Source organism: Delphinapterus leucas, unplaced genomic scaffold (genome assembly GCF_059928025.1).
Source record: "Delphinapterus leucas isolate spDelLeu-1000000601 "Yukka" unplaced genomic scaffold, BTC_Dleu_Yukka2 spDelLeu_asBTCV2_sq25, whole genome shotgun sequence".
Classification (NCBI taxonomy): Eukaryota; Metazoa; Chordata; class Mammalia; order Artiodactyla; family Monodontidae; genus Delphinapterus; species Delphinapterus leucas.
The window spans coordinates 18,352,778-18,360,171 of NW_028322234.1; positions in this window are offsets into that span (position 1 = coordinate 18,352,778).

The window sequence follows — 7,394 nt, forward strand, 5'->3', positions numbered from 1 at the left end:
AAATAAGCCAGACACAGAAGGACACACTGTGTGTCATTCCACTCACAGAAGGTCCTAGAGGAGTGACATCCAGAGAGGCAGGAAGTAGATGGTGGGGGCCAGGGGCTGGGGGAGGGGTGGGGAGTCAGGGTTTCATGGGGACAGAGTTTCAGTTTGGGAAGATGAGAAAGTTCTGGAGATGATGGTGGTGATGGCTTCACGACAGTGTGAATGTACTTAATGCCACCGAGCTGTGCACTTACAAATGGTGAAGATGGTGAATTTTGTGTGATTGTATATTTTGCCACGATCAGAAAGTGAAAACCGTTTTAGCTTCCCCACCCCCCTAAAAACCACAGGCCTAGGGAGCTAATACCCCCATTTTACAGATGAGCAAACTGAAGCCTAGTGTGTGTAGCAAGCACAGGATCGCAGTTTTGCAAAGGGGCAGGCGTTGAGGGGGGAACTCAGTGGGGCTGCCTGACCCTCCCTGCCGACCCTTGCCCAGGGCTCAGGAGGCCGGGGTGGTCGTGGGCTGGAGCCCCAGCCTGGCCGCGCAGTCCCCTGAGCCCCCGTGCTCCAGGCCAGAGGCTTGATTTGTCTCCAGTCTGTTCTTTCCCTGACCTGAGATAACTCCCCAGACTCAGCAGATTTCCCAGGAGAAGTGCTGGGGAGCCTTGCTCAAAATACCTGCCGCAGGTGGAGGGGGTGGCTGCTGAGACAGCGCCCAGGCGGGACCCTGGGAGGCCTCCCTCAGGAGGCTGGCAGGTGGGCTGGGCACAGGGTCCGCGGTGGTGCAGGCCCCTCCTTCCAGAACTGGGGAGGGAGCAGGCAGGCAGGCAGGCATGACTCAGCCCGGCTCCTGGGTCCCTCTCTAGCCTCCTGCCTCCTGGACTTTGAAACGCAGTGGACTCCCCTCTGCCTGTCTGTACTCGGGAGCCCTCTGCCAGACCTCTCAGGTCCCCAGGGACGGGCCCCGTGAGCAGAGCGGGCGGGAGGCCACCTCATGACTGCAGTGCCCACTGCCTCAAGACTGGCCCAGCTGGGGCTGTGGGGACCTGGGTGCCACATTCCCTGAGCTTCCATCCTCCGGGAACAAACCTTGCCCTTGCCTCTCCTGCCTCTCAGCACACACTGTCACTGGCTCCTTGTAGAAGCTCTGTCCCCTCATGTCCTCTGGGACACCTCTTTGTAGGCTATTCTCCCACCTTTCTTTTTTTTTTATTTTTTTTATTTTTGCGGTACGCGGGCCTCTCACTGTTGTGGCCCCTCCCGCTGCAGAGCACAGGCTCCGGACGTGCAGACTCAGCGGCCATGGCTCACAGGCCCAGCCGCTCCGCGGCATGTGGGATCCTCCCGGACCGGGGCACAAACCCGCGTTCCCTGCATTGGCAGGTGGACTCTCAACCACTGCGCCACCAGGGAAGCCCCTCCCACCTTTCTTGTTACATCTTTTAGGTTCTCCTTTGAGGCTCCTCCTCCCGGTGCCCAGGACTCAGTTCAGAGCCCCCCGCATCCCCTTTGTCCACTCCCTCTCGCTGATGTGGTCCAGGCCAGCAGAAGACTGACGCAGGGGGCTTGTCTCTCCTCGCCTGTCTTAGTCCGGCCTTTGCCAAAAGCAGACCCTGAAGCAAGGGTTTAGTGCCGTGAGTTGATCTGAAGAGCAGGACTGAGGGGCCGGGGAGGATGGGAGGGGAGGACGAGGGGTGCATGGACCCCTGGCATCCACCCCCCGTTGGCCGGGGCCTCCACCTTGGACATTAATTGTCTTGTACACCCAGCTTGGAATGGCTCCCATACATGGTCCAACTGCAGCTCGGAGAGCGATGGAGTGAAATGTGGGACAGGAAGGTATGTGGGTGGGGAGCTCTGAGGGGCTTGATGCCCCCCCAGAGCGGAGCAGAGCCTGGGCTCAACCACTCCAACTTCTCCCCTTTGGCCCGTGACACTAGGACACATGTCCACAGTCAGGGTGTGGGGCGGCAGACAGGGTCAGGGAGGGGAGGTCCAGAGTGCAGTTTTGGGGACGTTGCCTTCAAGATGCCTGGCAGGGGAGCCCAAGGATGATCCAGAGGAGGAGATGGGACTGAAGACACCACGTGGGGTCTCCCTGGCACAATGCTCAGGACCAGCCAGGGCCCTGGGTCAGGAGCTTTAAGGACAGCTATGGCCAGGTCGGGGGCCACGATGTATTTGGGCCCTCACAGGCTCACAGAACCAGCGGCTGCCTGAGAACTGGACTCAGGGGATGCTGTGGGGCTCAGACACAGTCCAGCCTCTTCCTGACAGCAAGAAGCCTTCCAGAACCAAATCAGATCACATCCAAAGCCTGATAGTGGGCCCCCATGGCCTTCCCACACACCCACTCGCTCACCCTGGCCCAGCCGCCCTGGCCTCTCTGTTGGTCTAAGATCCCATACCAAGCTCATCCCAACCTCAGGGCCTTTGCACATGCCATTCTCGCGGCCCAAAGGACTCCCCCCCCCACCAGTCTTCGTCCAGGAGCTCCTTCTCATCTTCTGGGACCCAGGCAAGGGCCCCCCACACCCTATGAGTCCCTCTGCGGTACCCTCACAACCTGCAATCATGCCATTTCCCTGCTAGTTCGCTGACTTCTTTCCTACAGGACTGGGGGCTCCATGGCAGAGACAGGCTGTGCACTTCCGTGCTATGTCCCGTGTAGGTGCTGACCCACTCACTGGGGGGCCTTGGGAAAGTCCAAACCCTCCCCCAGCTGCCTCAGACTCTGCCTGCTGGGTGGGCATCCTCAGGGTCCTGAGTGGGTGCTGTCCCTCCGGGTGGACACTCTTCCCCCAGTGTCCTCAGCTGGATGCCTTCTCAACCTCTGTTTGGGGACATAGATTGACTCCGCTGCATGCAAAGTACTGGGTGCCATCAGAACCAGCCAGATTTCCACAGGAATAATCTGTATTTCATCTGCTTAGGTCTTTTGACCAATTATGAGAGAAGCAGCTCAATGTCATGTGGGCTCCTGGATGAGATCCTGGAGCAGAAAAAGGAAATTAGTTGGGGAAAAAGGAAAAGAAAACAGCAACTCGTGGAATCCAAATAACGTTTGGAGTTTGGTCAATACTGATGGTAATTACTAATATTATCAATTAGTAATCATAATATACCAACGTGAGTTCCTTAGATGTGACAAATAGTCATTTCCTATGGCTGTTGGAACAAATTAACACAAACTTGGTGGCTTAAGAAAACATACATTTATCACCTCACGTTCTGGAGGTCAGAAGTCCTAAAATCCAGGCGTGGGCAGGGCCGGTCCTTCCTGAGGCTCCAACGGAGCATAGGTTCCCGCCTTTTCCAGCTTCTAGAGGCTCCGCATCCCTGGCTCTCAGCCCCTCCTGCATCTTTACAGACAGCAGTGCAGCATCTCCCGTCTCTCTCTGCCTCTGACCCTCCCGCCTCCCTCTTATAAGTACCCTGTGACGATGCTGGGGCCCCTGGGGAATCCAGGGACCTCCCCATCCCAGGGGCCTTAATTCCACCTGCAAAGTCCCCTCTGCCCCGTGAAGTGACACGTCACAGGTCCCAGGACCAGGACATGGACATCCTGTGTGTGTGTGTGGGGGGGGGTGACATTATACTACTGATGACAAAGGATAGAAACTTGCTGTAATATCTTTGCAACTTTGTGTAAATCTAAAATTATTCCAAAATAAAAATTCTCTTTAAAAAAGAGAATGAAAAGACTACAATAAATTAAAACCTAAAAGGCAGTAACTCAAACTCACCCCAACCCCCTCCCCCCCCCACCCCCGCCTAGATCACCATGCTCGACCGTGAGGGTTTATTCCTGTCCACTTCCTGTCTGAGTTTATGCTAACATAGGTACTTTTCCTTTTATATAAACGGCATCAGATCATGCATAACTTTTCCTTCTCACCTAACACTTCTTGCCGTTTCTGAATAACCTTCCCATGCTCCCAGTCCCCACAATATGTGAGGCCCCTGCCCCCTCTGGCCTCATGTTCACTGCTCTCCAGCTACACAAGCCTCCTCACTGGGCTGGTCCTCACCCTGCTCCTTTGGCCCCCTGGCCTTTGCACGTGCTGTTCCATCTGCCAGGAACACCCTCTCCCCCACACCCTCTTCCGTCCGGTTCCCCTTCATTCTCCAGGTCCTGCCTCAAGCATCTCCCCACTCAGGCAAGTCCCTCCAGCCCCCTGCCTCAAAAGGAGCTCAGGACACCCATTCGGATGTGACTGTGAAGCTATCCCAGGCCCTCCAAGTGTCACTGCGTGTGACTCTGCCCCTCTGCCCCCCCAGCATCCTGACCCATGAGGTGGGGGTGAGGATTCCTCTCACGGGGGCAGCTGGGGGTGTCACATCAGATATGGAGGCCTCCAAGGTGGTGGTGATGTGTACAGGTGAAATACTCCATCACAGGATCAGTGACCTAAGAAACAGGACCTGTCCAGGGGGGTGAGGGTGATGAAAAAAACGTTGTTCCCTATTTGAGAGGACCTCCTGATAACAAGTCACAGAAACTCCAAATTGCTAAAGTGAAAAATAATGGATGGATAGCTTCAGGTGCAGCTTGATCCAGGGACTGAAACAACCGTCTCAGAAATCTCGCCCTTTCTGCTTCCTGCTTCTGTTGGCTTCTCCTGTGGTGGAGAAAACTACCATCCCAGCTCACATGGGCGACCCTGGCCATGGTGGGTCCCCGATCCTGCTCTATTCATGCTCATGCCCAGGGACAGCTGGGCAGCTCCAGAGACCCGGGTTCTGGGGTTGCAGGACCCCTCCCACCCCATCTACACAGGAGACTGGAGTATCCTGTGGACCACGTGCCCAGGCCTGAGGGATCGTGGGAGGCCATAGGGAGTTGGGGATGGGGGCAGGGGGAGGCTCAAGGCTGTGAGACCACAGAGGGAGCCTAGGCTGACCCACATCCATCAGGACTCGTGTCCACTTGGCCTGATCCTGTCCAGGCCCAGCGTCAGGGATGTGGTCCAGGCTGGAGCTCAGCGTAGGGGGACCCTGCCGACCCCTGGGCCTGAGTTCAGACCAGGGCATGAGTTGCGGGGGGGTGGGGGTGAGATGCCGCCGCACCTGGAGCCTCCAAACCTCACAACCACCCCTCCACCTGCAGCAGGTATTTCGAGCCGAGCTCTCTGCCTCCTCTGGGGATCTGCTGAATCCAGCTGAGTTAGCTCCTGCATGGGGATGGGAGGCTGGAGATCTGCAGGGCGACAAAGACTGGGGAGAGGGGGCATGGGTGGGTACAGGACTCCACACCTTCACCCCAGCCCCATCTGGCCATCCCATAAGCATTAGGGCCCCCATGCGGGGCACAGGGACTGCTGTATGCGCTCCCTGCAGAGTGCAATGCCTGCTGTAGACATTCTCTGTAGAGCGTGGTGCCTGCTGCATGCACTCCTTGTGGGACTTAGTGCCTTCTGCATACCCTCCCTGCAGGGTGCGGTGGCTTCTGTATACACTTTCCATAGGCTACATTGACTGTTGTATACACTCCTTGGGAGGGTCAGTGTCTACTAAATGCACTCCTTGCAGGGTGCAGTACCTACTGTATACACTCCCTGCAGGGCCAAGTGTCTACTGTGTGCATGTCTAGGATGCAGGGACTGCTGCATACATTGCCTGCAAAGCATAATGCCTGCTGTATATGCTCCGTGCAGGACACAGCGCCTGCTGTATGCATTCTTTGCAGATCACAATGCCTGGTATATACACTCCTTGCAGGGTACACTGCCTGCTGTATGCACACCCTGCATAGCGTGGTGGACTGGGGCTTGGGGCATAAGGCACATGGGGGTGGGGGTGCGGGGGATGAGATTGTCCACTTGGTGGCACTCCTGGCCAAGCCTGATTTCTCTCTGATGCCGCCCAGGCCCGAGGTCCCAGCTCAGCACACAGTAGCTGCTCTGCAGAGGGTGCCTGCCCTCACCATCCCCCTCTCTCTCCTGCTATCCTCTCTCGAGCCTTGTTCCCCCAGGCTGAACCTTGTCAAGGTCACTGCCTTCATTGATGCCGATCCGCTGGCCACTGGTCCATGCTCTAGCCTCATCTTACCCACTCAGGCTGCCCCTCCTCCTCTTGGAAGCCCATCATCTTGCGACCTTGGGGGACCCCATGCCCACCTCAGCCTCTGACACTCAGGCCCCAGTCTCCGTTCTGTCCACACTCTCACCCCATGACCTCATCGATGACTCTAAACACCCCTGTGTGCAGATGATGCCCACATGTCCATCCCCAGCCAGACGCGGCCCTTGGACTCCCAGCTCTCCTTGCCTCACCCTAGACCCATCCTCAGGTGACCTCCGGACTTGTGCCTCTCCCTCCCCCGCAGGGAATGGGGCGCCTCCCCTCACTGGCTGCTCAGCCCAAGCTCCCACCTGCCTCCTCCCAGTGCCTCCCCCGTGGGATCTGTCCCAAGGCCTGCACACTCCACTCCAAACAGCTGGGAGCTGCCCAGTGCCCTCTCCACCCCCCACGCCCCCAGCCCAGCCCCTGACCCCAGCATGCCTGCCACTGCCTCCCCACTGCTTTCCAGGTCCCCTGTCCTGCCCCCATGACAGCCAGAGGCAGCTGTTCCCAAACCAGAGCACCCCTTCCCACCTCCCAGGGCTGCCATCCCTCTGGCCCCTCTCTGACCACATCCCACCCCCAGGCTGGCTACTGGCTCCACCCACCCCAACCTTCCCACTGTCCCTTATTCCCTTTTCCAGCCTCAGGGCCTTTGCATGTGCTGTTCCAGGCAGACTGGGCTGCCCTTCCCCCACCTCCCTTCGGCAATGACCACCTGCGTGAGGGCCTTCCTGCCCCCCCACCCCATCTGCCGTGGGCTTGGGCTATCTCTGCGGAACGTCCTGATGGGAAGGTACCATGGTGCTCTCGTAGGGCACTGTCTCCCCTCACTAGCCGGATTCACAGCTGTAGCGGCACAAAGTAAATGCTCAGTAAGTGTTGGACGAATGAACGGCGTTGGATGGCCCTGCCTTGAGCTGCTCCAGGCTGGAGGACAGACAGAGCTGGACCGGCGGTACACCCTCCCTGTGGTCGGGGCTGGAACACCCCACTGCGGGCTCCCGGGAGAAGGGGGCACTCAAGCTGAGCCTGGGCCGAGCCCAGGGAGCAGAAGAGCTGTCCACCCAACGCCCCCCCTTGGTGCCCCCATCTCCTCAACCCGCTCGCCAGGCAGCATCCTGGGGCCACAGCGAGGAGCCAGGGGAGGGGGCGAGCGGAGGGGGCCTGCTGCGTCCCTACTTGGGCGGGGGATGAGGGGTGGGGGGCGCCCAGATGCTAAACCGGGGAAAGGTCTGGTGGTGGGGAACCCTGGGGTAACCCTGTCCTTGCCCGTCTGCGCAAAGAGCTGAGATCCACCTGGAATTGTCGCTGTGGAGACCCCCGCCGGCCCCATTGCC